General features: G+C 48.6%; 1 pseudogene; it reads left to right on the top strand.

The window, feature by feature from the left end:
• Positions 1-1,660: 1,660 nt before the first annotated feature.
• On the top strand, positions 1,661-16,742 carry LOC149127432 (uncharacterized; annotated as a pseudogene).
• Positions 16,743-17,198: the final 456 nt, after the last annotated feature.

A 17,198-nucleotide genomic window follows, 5' to 3' on the forward strand; every position in this document is an offset into this window, starting at 1 on the left:
GCAGCGGCGGCCATTGGAGGGTGAACCAACGGCAAAAGGAAGACCTTTCTCTCTCTGTCTCTCTCTCTCACTGTCCACTCTGCCTGTCAAAAAAAAAAAAATAAAAAAAAAAAAAAATAAAAAGACACAGATCCAAACATCTCGTCTTTTTGTTACTTATCGTATCTCACCCCATTTCACCTGCAACCAAATAGCCTCTATCAATTTCCATCCTTTTTCTTTGCTCCTTCTTCATGTGATTTTGTAATAAGTTTTTCCTTGCTGTTCTAACATCTCCAAAATTTTCAACTACTCATGTATCAAACCAACTCTTTCCTGCTATGAATATTTAACTTCTAGGGAATAATGATGGTGAGGAAAATTAGATGAGGTGACAGCCATATTACATTCATTTTCTTTTAAAGATTTACGTTGTTTATATGAAAGGCAGAGTTGGAGAGGGAGAGGGAGGGCGGGATGGGGAAGAAGGAAGGAGGGGGGAGAAGGGGAGGGAGGGAAGCAGGGTGAGAGGGAGGAGGGGGAAGTGGAGGGGGAGGGAGAATGATACTGAGGTTGAGATTCCATCTGCTGGTTCACTCCTCAAGTGGCCACAACAGCCAGGGCTGGGCCAGGCTGAAGCTAGGAGCTTCTTCTGGGTCTCCCACATGGGTGGCAGGGCCCAAGGACTTGGGCCATCTTCTGCTGCTTTTCCAGGTGTGTTAGCAGGGAGCTGGATCAGAAGTGGAACAGCCAGGGCTCCAACTGGTGCCCACTTGGGATTCTGGCATTGCAGGTCGTGGTGTAACCCGCTAGGTCACAGTGTTGGCCCTGCCTTCATTTTGACATAAAACTTTCTCAGGCGTTTGTGGATAAAAAACTGACCACATTGTTCACAGTTGGATATGCTTTTTCCTTCATATTCCTAAAGCTCTGAGTTTCCTCACTAAAAGAAAATGATCACAATCCCCTCAGGAAATACCAAGGGTCTTAAAAAAGTTCACAGAAAATGCATGTTATGAAAAAACCATGCACAGACTTCAAATATTTTTTTGCACCAAATTTATCACTTAATTTCCAACAAACCTTTTGAAGTCCCTCTTGTGCTTGAGAATTAGAGTTGGATACCATAGGAGATATAATAGTTTTCCAAGACTGCTTCAACAAAATACTACAGGCTGAGTGGTTGAAACCAACAGGCCTCTGCTGTTTCACAGTTCTGGAGGCTAGCAGTCCGAGATTAAGGTGTCATCCAGTGTGGTTCCTTCTAAGGGCTGTCAGGAAGAACCTGTCTATGCCTCTGCCCTAGCTTCTGGTGGCTGGCTGGCCAACCTGACCTCTGCTTTCATCTTCCCATGGTGCTCTCCTTATGTGTGCTTTCATCTCTAAATTTCTTCTTTTTATAAGGATACAGTCATATGGAATTAGCGTCCCCACTGATGACTTCAGTTTAATTTGTTTAGCTCTGTAATCCAAATAAGATTATATTCAGAAATACTGTTGGTTAGGACTTCAACCTAAAACAGGGGGTGACCTTCTGGGCTGTGTGTGTGGCTGAACTGTGACTTGCTTCCTCAGCAGCTGACTTGACAAACAACGGGTAGTTCCTCCCAGGTTCATTCTGCCTTCTGAATACATGACATTGGTTCTCACTTGGTATCATCACCCTTTAAAGGGGACAGCCATGGCCAAAGAGAGTGGAAATAGTGACTTGGTTTCAAAGAACCTGCCCATCATCACGATGGGAGAACAAAAACACACTCATACCTTCCTTGTCTTTGTTCCTGACCCTCCTCCTCCCTCCACACTGCCTCCGCCCCACCCCTTCTCCGAAGCTGTCTCTCCATATTCTTCCGAGCCTCCTCAGAAGTCACTGTGGCTTAAGTCGCTACCTGCTGCTTTGCAGAATGCCTCTTTCCCAAACACTCCAGTGCTGAGCCTTCCTGCTGCGCGCTCTTTGTCCTTCCTGGCAAATCCTACGAGGAAGACACTCATCGACCCAGAGATGAACAGCAGGCCTACCTGTGAGTAAAGAAGTCAGTGGCGTGAGCTGACAATGCCACACTTGGGGGAAACACGCTGCAATGAGGCGGAGAATCAGTGGAAGAGTCCCTGCGGCCATCCAGCAACTCTGCTGCAGTGTTAGTTCATTTTTCACACCTGCTCATGAGGTTTCTTTCTTGACTTCCCTGCCACAAAGGGCACCCGCCCTAATCACCTCACAGACAAAGCTGCCAAGCTGAGTGGTGGTTGAAGTGGTTCTTTTGATCTGCAGATCCCCAGCAATTCAGCCACAACTGAACACTACATGAGCACGTGTTCTTGGTGCTCCAACATCAACCAATCTAAAAGCTAATTTTTGCCTCCAGGAAACTTTTGTAAGCTAATACTGAGACTGAGCAAAGCAGACTGAAAATCATCTCCCCAAACGTCAGGGTATTAGACCTTCCAAAAGGGCAGTTAGAAGAGGAGTCAGAGAGACTAAGAGCAGATGGAAGTGGGAAAGCACATTTGTTTGAGGAGATTCTGGTAAAGGGAAAAACAGAATGAGAGTAGTGGAAAGGGCACCCATTTTGGAGTAAAAGCCGTGACTTAGCCTGCCTGTACTTTGTCGGTTTGTAACACAGGGAGAATAATTCCTGTCTCCAAGGTGAATATTAAACGAGATATGCAGAATTCCAATATTTTTGCCCGTACAGGTCATTTGGAGGCAAATTCTCCTGCCCGTTTCCACAGAAAGTATCCCAGTGAAGTCTTGGTTGTAAGGCAGGGAAGGAAGAGACAGGAAATGATAAAGAACCAAAGTGAGAAGAGGAAATCAGCTGCATCTCTGTGTGTGCATGGGATTGGCCATAGCAAGACTGAGGCAGCAGGCATGTCCCAGCCTGAGGCTGCTATGGCCTCCGCTCTCTAATCCGACCCTGTGCAGAGACATATCTGTCTGCATCTACACCTTGACAAGGAGTCTGTATTACCATTCTGGTGCCGAGGCTGAGGAACAGAGGAAACGGACCACTACAGCTCACGCTGTGTCTCCCTTCTCTCCTAATTATTTTCTCCTTGTGTAGTTGTTCCAGGTATTGTCTTGTTTCCCAGTATGAATGATGAGCAGGGGGCCTTTTATTTCTGTTATATGCATTGCAGCTCCGCAAAGCTGAGGAGATGGTAGAGGATCCAAATATGCTCTATTAACTGTATTTCCACTCTGCTCTCTAACAGTCTAACTTGAATTAAACCCATTCTCCATTGAAAACTTGAATAACCGGATTTAATAGAAAAAAGAGGGCTGGTTTGGAGGCAGTAGAGGTGAACTTTGGAGCTGCTGACCTACCCACACCTGCTGTCCATCACATGTAGTGGTCTGTGGCCACCAGCCTCTGCTAGCATTGTGGCGCAACACTTGACATAGTCTCCAACTGTTGATGTCCCCTGCTAGAAGTGTCACATCTCCAAAGAGCTGAGGCCCCAGGACCAGCTGCAGAGGCAGGTGTTGGAGATCATGCTGTAGGACATGGAAAAGTCAGATCTTCCCTCAATGTTGGCCCAGAAACTACAAGCTGAAAAGCATGACACAACAGAGAGGCACAAGATAACTCCTGAACATGATGGCTCACGGAACGCCAGTCAGTTACAAGAATGTTCCTGCTGGGAACTAAGCATCGAGAAGGACTGACTGATGTGCATAAGAATCATAGGGACTTAGCACCACTGGTGACCAGCCCGAATGACCACATGCAGCAGAAGGGCAGGAGGATGCAGTGAAAGAAGCAAAAGTAGCTGAAACCTGCAGACTCTCCGATCCAGAGACCAAGTGCCTCGTACTGCACTGTAAACTTTGGGATGTAAGGACAGTCAGCCCAACCCTGGAGGCTGAATAGTAAGCCTCTTCCTGGGGGAAAACTGCTGAAGAGAATCAGGAACTGGGCACTGGGTGGTGGTCAAGAAAGCACAGGAGGCAGTTGCCTCAACATAGACAGTGAAAAGGACTCCAGGAGGCAGCAAGACCCGATACAGAAGAACTTGAAGCAACAGCAAAGGAACAGGATGTTAATGAAGTCATTGTGGGCAAAAATCTCTGACCACTCCCCTGAGAGTCAGCAGTAGAGCAACCATGAGATATTCTCTCTCTTCCTTTCGAGTTCCCCAGGAAGATGTGGGGACTCACCCTAATTCTGGTCTAGAAATGAAGGTATCTACTACTGCCTTGTGTGTCTTTGATGCACATGACTGGCAAGTCAATACCAGCCATTCTGTCAGGCTCCCAGTCCATGGCCAAAGAAAGCATGGACGTAGAGTCAAGCTTTGGGACGTATTTGGGGACAAATGTGAGCCCAAGGGTTCCCTATCTGGCAGTAACTCAGAAATTACAAGCATTGAATTTGATAGTGCTAGGTCTTCCTCTTAACAGTAGCTTCAAATAATTTTGCAAGATGAACCTGCGAGATTATCAATTACTGCGCACACCCATGGGACAAGTTGGAAAGTGTTCTCTATTGCATTCCTATTGGACAAGGTGAGGATTGTCTTGGGAACTCACTACTGAACCATCAAGCCCCGGAATTTGTGTAGTAGAGTCTACATAAAGACAGCACTTGCAGTTGCACATTGCAACTGTTGCAATGATCCTGACTGTACAGAGCATTGTGTAATGAGTGGACACTTTGACAACAAATCTGTTTCTTAGACATCTTGTCAGAGAGTGTATTCTGAGTAATGGAGCTGTTGGGAAAGAATACTGCCTTGGACTTAAATCTGGACAGGGCTGAACTCCTGAGTTGCTTCCGCATTGACCTGCTGGAAGTTATCAATCTACCAGTAAACCAGACATTTCCTGGATTCAAATGCCATCTTTTTTTTTTTTTTTTTTTTTTTGACAGGCAGAGTGGACAGTGAGAGAGAGAGACAGAGAGAAAAGTCTTCCTTTGCCGTTGGTTCACCCTCCAATGGCCGCCACGGCCGGCGCACTGCGGCCGGCGCACCGCGCTGATCCAATGGCAGGAGCCAGGAGCCAGGTACTTCTCCTGGTCTCCCATGGGGTGCAGGGCCCAAGCACCTGGGCCATCCTCCACTGCACTCCCTGGCCACAGCAGAGAGCTGGCCTGGAAGAGGGGCAACCGGGACAGAATCCGGCGCCCCGACCGGGACTAGAACCCGGTGTGCCGGCGCTGCAAGGCGGAGGATTAGCCTAGTGAGCCGCGGCGCCGGCTCAAATGCCATCTTTAGTAACAGGCCTGGTGAGGTGTCTGCAGTGCACTCATGGGGAGTGGAGAAGGTTCTTTCAGAGCAGTGCAGCTCATCCATCCACAGGGTGGCGCGGTCCTCCTCCAGTTTGCACGTGCCCAGAAAAAGGCAGCAAAACCGTGTTGTGGGTGCACCCTTGACAGCCCCTTCAGGAAGAGCATGGAGAGTCCTGAAGGTCTGTCCTGGCAGGTGGTGGTATGACCTCCCAGGAAGAGTTCAAGCTATATGGTATGATGGCCTTTTTCTGAACAAGATTTCTAAGAATTTTGACCATTCTCTTTAACATCCCGGAGGAAGTATACTAAAACCACCTCACCCTGCAGGCATTTAGCAGAGGTTCAGGTTCTTCCCTTGATTTGGGTGGGAAACAGCAGTGCTCTGATCTTCTGCATCTCATGGGGGAGTACTGCTGGTCTCTTCACTGGGCAGCAATGCCCCAAACATCCCATACACAGAGCAGGCTTTTGGCACAGTGATTAAGACACCACCTGGGACACCCACATCCCGTTCAGAGTGCCTGGTTTCAATCCTGGCTCCTCTGCTTCCAATTCCAGCTTCCTGCTCACAGATCTTTTTACTTTCTCTATGGTTTAACTTTTGCAGAATTTCACAAAGTTGGAATTACATGGATATAGCCTTTTCAGATTGGCTTCTTTCACTCAGTAGCATGCATTTAAGCTTCCTCCATGTCTTGGTAGCTCATTTCCTTTCAGTGCTGAATATTCCATTGTCTGGATGCATCAGTGTATTTATCCATTCACCTACTGAAGGGCATATTTTTGTTTGCAAGTTTTGGCAATCATAAACCTGTATCCAGCTGACTTTTTTTTTTTTAAGATTTATTTTATTTGGAAGCAGAGTGACAGAGAGAGGGGAGATCCTCCATCTACTGGTTCACACCCAAAATGGTCGCAACAGCCAGGGTCAGGCCAGTCTGAAGCCAGGAGTTCAGAACTCCATCCAGGTCTCCCACACGGATATCAGGGGTCCAAGCACTTGGGTCACCTTCTGCTGCTTTCCCAGTTGCATTAGCAGGGAGCAGGATCAGAACTAGAACAGCTGGGACTTGTTGAACTGGCACTCCAATATGGGATGGTGTCACTGCAAATGGTGGCTTAACCTGCTGTGCCACAATGCCAGCCCCTCAGCTGACTTTCTGCCTGGAAACAAACTTTGCTGGGCTGGACAGGTCAAATGAGGCCAGTGAAAATCCCAATGAAAACTTGCATCACTGAGTGCTGATGTGTGGAGTCTGTTTGACAGACTCTGTCACTGAGGGCACAAAAGGTGGAGAATTGGCAAAGGAATCTCAGAAACACACCCTCTCCTCCTTGGCTAGCTGTGGGCTCTTCAGGGCAACAGCAGCAGCAAGCAGCAGGAGTGAAGGCAGAAGGCATACATCCTGGACATTTTCTTCTCTCAGCTACTCTCACAGAGCCTGAAGACGGAAGACCCTTCCTCTCAGGACTTTTTTGCTTTGGTCTTGACTATGCCTCTTGCAGCATCTTTGGAAGACATCTTGTTAAACAATCCGTGGTTAACTACTGCCAGGAATGAAAACAAGAGTGTTGCTTCCACTCAGTTCCTCCATGTCTCCTCACTGAGAAACTAAAGAACATTTCCTAGGCAGGATATGGCTCAACATCTGTCTTTTAAAATACACTTTAGCAGCCTACAGGAAAAGGTAGCTTTATCCGAAAGGAAGCCTTACTAACCTCAAAAGTCAATTCATCACATTTCGATTCTCTTCACCTTCTTTAATGTATCCTGATCAAGATCTACTACAGGGGCCAGTATTGTGGTGTAGCAGGTTAAGCCTCTGCCTGCAACGCCAGCATCCCACGTAGGTGCTGGTTTGAGTTCCGGCTACTCCACTTCCAGTTCAACTCTGGGCTAATGTGTCTGGGAAAACAGCGGAAGATGGTCTGAGTGCTTGGACTCCTGCACCCACTGGGAAACCTGGATGAAGCTCCTGGCGTCAGCTGGTCCAACCCTGGCCATTGTGGCCATTTAGGGAGTGAACCTGTGGATGGAAGATCTCACTACCTCTCCTCCTTTCTCTGTAACTCAGCCTTTCAAATAAATAAAAAAATAGATCTTTGGTTTTTAAAGATCTGTTAGTCACCAAAAAAGACATTGAGAGCAGGCAAGAAACGAAGTAAGAGAGAAAATGAATGAATCCAATGATGTCCCTTTGTGGATGTGGAGCCCAGCACAAAGTGAGAAATTTTATATGTATATTTTAGCCAGATTTTCCACAGTGGGAAATGTAGAATCTCCATGATTTAATGTCAGTATTAGGGAAAGGGAAAAAGAGCAAGTAGGATATATAAAGTTAAATGAAGCATTGCAGATGCTTCTTCCCCATCATCCTGCAATCAGGCCAAAGCAGTGGAAAGAACAGGTCCCTCTCACAGGCAGGTTCAAGGACTTGGCTGCTGGTATCCTCTGCCCCTCCCCCAGTCAGAGCCTTCTCTGTGGGCAAGGAAGCAATGACAGGAAGCAACAGCACTTGTTCTATATTACAATCTATCCCTTCCCTACCCCCACCCTTAGACTAGTGTATCTCAGGCCAGAAAGTGTGACACTGTGAGTGCCAAGTGGGGCATAGAAGGGATGGCTGGGTACACTTACTTCAGCCCTTCCGTGCTGCTTGTCACACATGGGCAGGGTTGACTTGTCGGATGGAAGCTGCCTGTGTCACCTGGGAGTTTTCAGGTGGCTAAAGGACAAAGTGACCAAAGATGCTTCAGTGCAGTGGCCCATTGGCTGCATGGTCAGTTTTATAGTAATCAGATTGTCTCATTCACTCTTCCCTGCTGCTTCCAGAGGCCACATTATGAAGCGTGCTTTTCCTCTTACAGACAACTTTACATCTCCAGACTGCAACAAGGGAGCAGAGGGCAGTCCTGCACGGTTCCCCCACCCCTTCCCTTCTGCTCCCTCTCCTTGGCATCACTCTCAGACTCCTTTTCTGAGTGCTTGGGGTGGGGGGAGGGATGTTTGCAGAAGGCCCAGGAGCCTTCTTGGACCAAGTTAGTCCCATGGAGGTACCATGTTGTCCTTACAAGTACTGACTGAGCCAGGATGCAGTAGTGCTGAATAACCCACCACATGCCAACAAGGTGCACAGTGGTGTGCAGCTACCGATGTAATCACACACCCACACTGCTGCCACCAGCTCACTCCCAAGTCTGGGCCACATTGGTTTCACAGGGGACATTTTCAATGACAACTCACGTCTAGAAACTGTCAATCAATGAGGACAAACGTGCCCACACTCAGGCTCAGGGAGCACTCTGGTCTAACCAAAGGACAGCATGAACTGTGCTCTGTAATGGCATGCATAATTTTCTGGAACATTCTGTCATGCCTTGACCTAACTTGCCCTGTCCTTCCATTGGAAGCTTCTTCTTCTTCTTCTTCTTCTTTTTAAGATTTATTTATTTGACAGGTAGAGTTACAGACAATGAGAGAGAGAGAAAGGTCTTCTGTCCGCTGGTTCACTCCCCAAAATGGCTGGAGCTGTGCCGATCCAAAGCCAGGAGCCAGGAGCTTCCTCTGGTCTCCCACATGGGTGCAGGGGCCCAAGGACTTGGGCCATCTTCTACTGCTTTCCCAGGCCATAGCAGAGAGCTGGATCGAAAGAGGAGCAGCCAGGACATGAACTGGCGCCCATATGGGATGCCGGTGCTGCAAGCAGAGGATTAACCTACCGCGCCACAGCACTGGCACTTGGAAGCTTCTTCATCTACAAGCCCAGTGATCTCTTTTGGTCCCTGCCATCTGGAAGAGGTGCAAAAGGACTAGATGCAGTGGAATGAGCAACAGTTACTATCCCAAGATTAGACTGGTTCTGGAAAAATGTCCCCTCCTGGACAAGTTTCTGTGCTTGCTTTGCCCTCATGCTAGGCAAATGGCTGAGAAGGTGCAGTCCTGAAGCCCCACCATTAGGGAGTGGCATAGGCAATAATAAGAGCAGCTGCAGAGGCTGGCACTGTGGCATAGTGGGTAAAGCTGCTGCCTGCAGTGCCAGCATCCCATATGGGTACCAGTTCGAGTCCTGGCTGCTCCACATTTGATCCAGCTCTCTGCTATGGCCTGGGAAAGCAGCAGAAGATGGTCCAAGTTCTTGGGCCCCTGAACCCGCATGGGAGACCCTGAAGAAGCTCCTGGTTTTGGATCAGTGTAGCTCCAGCCGTTATGGCCACCTGGGGAGTGAACCAGTGGATGGAAGACCACCCTCTCTATGCCTCTGCCTCTCTGTAACTGCTTTTCAAATAAATAAATTAATAAATAGCAGCTGCAGATACAGCACAGAGGAGAGAGCAATGTTCTTTTTCTCCCTACTTTTTTCTTTTCACAACAATGTTTCCCTTTGATGTAGAGGTGGTATGAGAGACCCCCCCCCCCCAGAGTAGACATCTATGTGGGACAAGTGGGTGGAGAATGGTTTTGAAAATATGGTGATCAGATTATGGGTAAAATACTAGGGACCCACTGCAACAGTTCCAGTAGGATGGCTGAAGGCCAGAGTGGAAGTGGCAGGATGGCAGGATATTGCCACGTGTCACAGGAAACTGCTGCAGGACTCTCCAGTGAGGGCCCTGTGTGCCCTGGAGTCAGATGCTGAGGTTGAATTTTTTTTTTTAAAGGTTTGAAAGGCAGATTGACAGAGAGAAAGAGAAGCAGAGAGATAATTGATCCATCTTCTATCCATTGGTTCAGGTCCCAAATGGTTTCAGTGACTGGGTCTGGGCCACACTGAAGCCAGGAACCTGGAAGTCCCTCCAGGTCTCCCATGTGGGTGCCAGGGACTCAAGTTCTTGGGCAGTCATATGCTGCTTTCCTAGGCCCATTAGCAGAGAGCTGCATCTGAAGCAGAGCAGCTGAGACTCAACTGGCTCTCTGATTATGGGATGCCAGCATTGCAAGCAGCAGCTTTACCTGCCGTGCCACAACACGGGCCTCTCAAGGTCACTGGCCTTTGCTAGCTGTGAGGCCTTGGTTAAGTAACTTAAGCTCTCTGGATCACAAATTCTTTATCTATAAAAGCAGGAAACACAAGAACCTATCTTGCAGGCATCCCAAACGGCAGTTTAACACACTGCACTACAACGCCTACCCCTTGAGTTTTGTCTTTTCTTGCACTTCTATGTCTACTGGGCAAAATGAAAAGATTTCCATCACAGGAAGGGTAAAAGAAGATGTCCTAAAATTGTCACCTAGCCCTGATTTATTGAGCACTTAATATACACCAGGGACTGGGCTGGTTTGAGCCCTGGCTATTCTACTTCCAATCCAAATCCCCAGTAGTGCACCTGGGAAGGCAGCAGAAGATGGACCAAATACTTGGGCCCCTGCCACACACATGGGAGACCAGCTTGGAGTTACTGGTTCCTGGCTTCAGCCTGGCTCAGACATAGCTATTGTGGCCATTTGGGGAGTAAACTGGCTGATGGAAGATCGATTCCTGCCCCGCTCCCCCTCCCCCCAGCCTTACTCTCTCCCTCTCTCTCTTGTTCTGCCACAGAAACAAGTCAGTCAATCTTAAGCAACAACAGCAAAAAAAGACCCAAGAGAAGAAGAAGGGGGACAAAGTTAGGCTGGCAGAGTAAAGAGAAGGGGAGGGCCGGCGCCGCGGCTCACTAGGCTAATCCTCCTCCTCCTACGGCGCCGGCACACCGGGTTCTAGTCCCAGTCAGGATGCCGGATTCTGTCCCGGTTGCTCCTCTTCCAGTCCAGCTCTCTGCTGTGGCCCGGAAGTGCAGTGGAGGATGGCCCAAGTGCTTGGGCCCTGCATCCGCATGGGAGACCAGGAGAGGCACCTGGTTCCTGGCTGTGGATCAGCGTGGTGCTCCGGCCGCAGCAGCTATTGGGGGGTGAACCAATGGAAAAAGAAGACCTTTCTCTGTCTCTCTCTCTCACCGTCCACTCCGCCTGTCAAAATAAAAAAAAAAAAGAGAGAGAGAGAGAAGGGGAGAGTTGAGAGGCATATTTCCAAGCCTCTGTGTGTCCAGTCAGGGAGCTTCTCCTCTGGAGAGGAAAGAAGGAGTTCTTTATTCTAGGAAATGAATATTGTGTCCACGGAGGGGAAGAGGGGCCAGCACTGTGGCACACTGGGTTAAAGCCACCGCCTGCAGTGCCTGCACATATATGGGCATCGGTTCAAGTTCCAGTTGCTCCACTTCCGATCCAGCTCTCTGCTGTGGCCTAGGAAAGCAGCAGCAGATGACCCAAGTCCTTGGGCCCCTGCACCCTCATGGGAGACCTGGAAAAAGCTCCTGGATCCTGGCTTCAGCTCAGCTCAGCTCTGGCCATTGTGGTCATTTGGGGAGTGAACCAGCAGGTGGAAGACTTCTTTGGCTCTAGTTGTCTCTGTAACTCTTTCAAATAAATAAAATAAATCCTTAAAAAAAACACCAGATGGGAAGAGGTAAATGGGTGCCTGAGGAGGTCAGTGAACACACTCACACTTGTGTATGCTGTATGTGTTGCTATGTACTATGCAGAATTTTTGTTCATTACATTTCTTAGGGTAAACTTGAAGATAATTTATCCAGCACTTCCTATATTCTCAGGGATGTAGTCTACCATTTGACTGTGTTCCATACCCTTCATTAGCCAGTATGCCTTAATGGGGCCACCAAAGCACAAAGAAGAATTTCCAGGTAGACTAGCAGAAAGGAGATGGGCATTCCAAGCAGCCAATCTGTGGGCTCGGATCTGAGCACCAGCAAGTGAGTATTATCTGAACATACAGTGCAAAGAAGGGCAGATAAAGCTGAGAGCAAGGGCTCTGTCAATACGTGTTTCCTGCCTGGATATTGAACTTAAGAAATCACAAGATGGTGTCGAGCCACGTAAGAACACAGTGGAGAATGGTTCAGAAAGGACTGTGATTAGATGATGGGAAAGCTACTAGGGACCTGCTGCTGAAGTGGATGGAAGAAGGCCTGAGCCTAAGGGGAAGGATGCCAGGCTATGCAGAGATTCACCTTTGAGAAGCAAAATCGGCAGAACTTGGAGTCCTTGTTGAGGGTTAGGATTCCCTGGTTTCTAGCCTGGGTGGTTGGAGTGGATGATGGAGATCTGAGAGACAGAGGGTATGCAAGTGGGGGGCATCCCTTCCTTCACGGAAGGGGAGGGGGGCTGCATGCACAGGGGAATGTGTATACCTATGAGTAGAAGGAATGGAGTCAGGGAAAGGCTCTTTCCAGAGCCAGCTGAAAAGACGTTTAGCTTATCTGCTGTTTTATGTAACCTTGCCACCTCTCTTTTTCAGAGTGTGAATATTTAAAGACACTCCAAAGGCAGAATAAACAACCAGCATTTACTAAATGTTTCCTTGGTGACTTCTTTGGTTGGTTAAGTACTTTACCTTTATTACCTCATTTGAGTCTAAAGAGATTAAGCAATCTGCTTTAAAAACCTCTAGTTGATGAACAGCAGGACTGATACCACTCTAGGAGAATACAGGAAATTTCCAGAAAGAGGAAAGAAATTTACATTCTTGCCATTTCTGGTTGGTGGAAGACAGGCTGATAAAGCTATAACACCTTACACGTATTTTATATGCTAATGATGTCAAAACAGGCTCCCAGTTTTTACCTCAAATTTCTTTCAAAACTTCTGCATTAGACTCATAGAATGGCAGCACTCCTGCCTCAGAATCAACCCTTGGGACATTCGGATCTGGCTAAAAGGTCCATGAGAGTCTCACAGGCATGGAAAGCCATGACACGGTGGCAAAAAATAATCTAAATCAAAGATCCTGGTGAACAAGACCCCAGCAGGAGGAACAGGCCATCAAGGAGAGAGGCGCCTTTCTCTGAAGGGAGGAAGGAACCTCCACTGTGATACGGCCTTGACTAAACAAGTTCAGAGTCCGTGAACTCAAGGGGCTTCCATAGCCTAGACAGCTCATAGCAATAGTTTCGGGTGATTGCTGACGTCATAAATAAGAGTGCCAATTGTTAAATCAACAACGGGAGTCACTGGGTACCTGCTCCCCACGTAGGATCTCTGTCCTTAATGTGTTTTACTATGAAACTTAAAAACAACACAACTCGTCGAACAATACCCTATACCTTGTGCGGTTGTGTGAGTGCAGTCTGTTGAAATCCTTGCTTAGTATATACTAAGTTGATCTTCAGTATATGAAGGTTATTGAAAATGAAACTTGATGAAGGGCGGGATGGGAGAGGGAGTGGGAGAGGGGAGGGCCACGGGAGGGAGGGAGGTTGTGGGGGAGAAGCCACAACAATACAAAAGTTGCACTTTGTAAATTCACATTTATTAAATAAAAAAAACTATATAACAAACAAAAAAAAGAAAACAAAAAAAAGAACTTAATACTTTACCCTTTTAGTATTTTTTTTATGTTCTACTTAAAACTATTGGTTGAACTCTGTAATTAATACACAAGTACTCTTAGGTGTTTAATTAATGCTATAACTAGTACTCAAATAGTATTTTACACTTTGTGTTTCTGTGTGGGTGCAAACTGTGGAAATCTTTACTTAATATATGCTAAATTGATCTGTATATAAAGATCATTGAAAATTAATCTTGATGTGAATGGAAGGGGAGAGGGAGTGGGAGAGGGGAACGTTGTGGGTGGGAGGGAAGTTATGGGGGGGAAGCTATTGTAATCCATAAGCTGTACTTTGGAAATTTATGTTCATTAAATAAAATAAAATTAAAAAAAAAACAAAACTGCTGCATTAGCAGCCAGGGCAGATGCTAGGATCTCTATCAACCTCTACTGATGGACGCACAAGCATCTGTTGGGCATCCCACCTGGCAAGCCGCCGTTCACAGGGAGGGTTTCCTCATGGTGCCCAGACAAGGAGGGTGCGGTTTACACAGGGGCCGCTGCAGGGGGCTGTGTAACCACGTACCTCCCAAGTCCAAGTGCTGCCTGAAGGCTCTGAACTATGCTCCTCGGAGGCCCAGATCCTAGTGTCCAGGGCCTCCCAAAGGGTGGAATGATTTTGTCCCCTAGGGGACATCTGGCAATGAGTGGAGATGTTTTTGACTCTCACAACTTTGCAGCAGGGGTGAGTGTGCTGCTAGCAGCAGAGGGCAGGGCTACTGCTCAACACCCCACAAGTGTGTGGACAGGACCCCCGCAGAGAGTGATCCAGCCCAACGTGCCAGTGGTGTTAACGATGGAGGAAACTGCTCTAGGGTGATACTCATGCAACTACTTGATTTGGGTTTCATTTTTAAAACTACACCTCTAACAAATAGTGGCAAAAACAACAGATACACTTGAAATTACTACATATTAAATTTAACACACTGTACTCACCAAAGGATTAAGCTGTGCTGTGCTACCAAATTGAATAGTTTGTGGCAAACTTAGACTAAATATTCCTGGCATAGTGATTGTAAAAGAGAACGATGTCTAGTAAGGTTACTCACTATGAAAAACATCCAGGTGAGTTATTATTTTTAAAAACTAACCGCTTCAGGGGTCAGCATGTGGCACAGTGTGTTAAGCCACCACTTGGGATGACGGTCTCCCATGTAGGAATCCTGAGCTGAGTCCTGGCTGCTCCACTCCTGATCCAGCTCCCGCTCATGCACCTGGGAAAGCAGTGGAGGATGGCCCAAGTGTTTGGGCCTCTGTCACTCATGTGGGAGACAGAGTTCCCAGCTCCTGGTTTTGACCTGGTTCAGCCCTGGCTTTTGTGGCCATTTGGAGTGTGAACCAGAAGAGAGAAAACTTTGTCACTCTGCCTTTGAATTAAATAAACAGAAAATAAAAAACAAAAAAAGATCATTTCCAATTATTCATCACTGTGTATCAGGGTTTTCTCAATAACATACAGAAATAAACCTGGAAATGGAAGCTGATGTAAGACTGCAGACACGGCTGGCGCTGTGGCTCAGTAGGTTAATCCTCCGCCTGCAGCACCGGCATCCCATATGGGCGCTGGATCTAGTCCTGGCTGCTCCTTTTCCAGTCCAGCTCTCTGCTGTGGTCTGGGAAAGCAGTGGAGGATGGCCCAAGTGCTTGGGCCCCTGCACCCAGATGGGAGGCCTGGAAGAAGCTCCTGGATCCTGGCTTCAGATCAGCGCAGTTCTAGCCGTTGTGGCCATTTGGGGAGTGAACCAGAGGATGGAAGACCTTTCTGTGTGTCTCTCCCTCTCACTGTCTATAACTCTAGCTCTCAAATAAATAAATAAAATATTTTTTTTAAAAAAAAGACTGAAGTCATCTGTAATACTCAGTTTCACATTTTTTTAATTTATCAAAGTCTCACTTCACTATTAAATGGTGTTTGAACCTGCCCACTTGAATTAACGAACTACTGATTCCATTTAAGGGTTAAAACAAACACAGACCTGTGCTACCCAAACAGAGTCTGAGGTGCCCTGAAGAAGGCCTGGGACCCCAGGTCTGCCCCTCGGCCCAGCAGCACCTGAGAGCTACAGTCTACACGCAGAATCTCAGCCCCAGCCCTTTCTGAGTCAGGATCTGCCTCTCCAGCAGATCTCACCAGCAGTGGAGCTGGGAACATGCTGGTGCCTAGGCCGGCGCAGGGGCAGGAGCTGTATAAACAGTTGGGGAGCGTGAGCGAAGCAGGATTTCTACAGGGCACAACTCAAATCAATTAGGCAAACGGATGGGGGAGGCACCCCAGGTGAGGAAAGGAGCAATAAGCCGGGTGCAGGAACAGACCACCCTGGCCAGAGAGCTCTAGAAGCACAGCACCCAGGAATAATGTGGCGGCGCAGGGGTACTTGGGCAGAGAGGCACCAGCAACTAGCCGGCTCCCCACGGGGGCTGCTGCTTCATTGAGGCAGCTTCAGGCCCGCCAGGCTGACTCCTTACCTTGTGGACAGGGCAGCCTCCGCCTGGATTCCAGGCCAGGATTGCCAGCCACTTCACCACCACGAGTCAATTAAGCCTTCAATGGCTGCAAGAAGTTGGGGCTCATTATCTCCAATTTCTAGATGGGGAGCCAACCACTTCCGAAGCTGCAATTACTGGAGGTCAGAGGGCACCGGAGGCAGGAAGTCTGGTCTGTAGCTGCACATTCTCGGCCCCCCACCCCCACCCCCACCCCCGGGGTCTCCCTCCTGAGGGGCGCAGAGGAGAGCTGTTTCCATAGCTGAGGGCAGGGCTGACAGGAGCCCCAGCAGCAACAAAGGGGCTGTGGCCGACACTGGACAGGAAAAAAAAAAAAAAAAAAAAACAAGGCTTGTTCTACCCTCAAACAGGGAAGAACCAGGCTGCGGGAGAGAAGCAGGCGGGCAACCTTATGGAGAGCAGGCGCCATGCTGGGGAGGGAGGCGGCTACCGAGGGAGGCTGCGCAAGAGGCCTGCTGAGGGTGGAACTAGGAAAGCCGTCCAGTGGAGCGACGAGGGAACTTCAGCTGAGTCAAGCAATCCGGACGCTTTGTCCAGGATACCGACAGGCCTACTCGAAGCCCCACGTGTCTGCCGAATTCTTTACAGGCCCCCGCAGAAGACCCTGGAAACAGGCGGTGCAGCAGGGCGGGTGGTCTGAAGTGGCAGCCCCGACTGCCCCAGGAGCCTGTGCAGGCCGCTTGAAGGGCCAGTGAGGTTCTGAGCTAAGGCAGTGGGGCTGGCTCCAGTGGCAGGACAAGTGCCCAAGCGATGAAGGGGACATGCAGGGGCCAGGAGTGCCATCCCTCAGGGCCACCTCAACCTCCCCAGTCTAAACATGGTACCTACAGCGGGGACCACCCCCACGTCCCCCCCAGGCCTGTGCAGAGCCTGTGTTAACTCCAGTCGGGGCCCCTTAGCTCTGTCTCGAGGCTGATTCATCACCCCCCCGCCTCCGAGGCCAAGTGTGAGGTTTCTGGGCCAGCTTGAGGCCCTGCCTCCCCTTGACGCTGCCCTTTGATTCCTGGTTAATGACTGCCAGCTGTGCGGGGGTCCTGCGTTTGTTCAGATTTTCTGGGAAGAAAAGGCTCTGAAATCTGAGCCCTTACAGGGGGCT

Source organism: Oryctolagus cuniculus, chromosome 3, assembly GCF_051225735.1.
Source record: "Oryctolagus cuniculus isolate XC-2025 breed Fujian yellow rabbit chromosome 3, ASM5122573v1, whole genome shotgun sequence".
NCBI classification, from domain to species: domain Eukaryota; kingdom Metazoa; phylum Chordata; class Mammalia; order Lagomorpha; family Leporidae; genus Oryctolagus; species Oryctolagus cuniculus.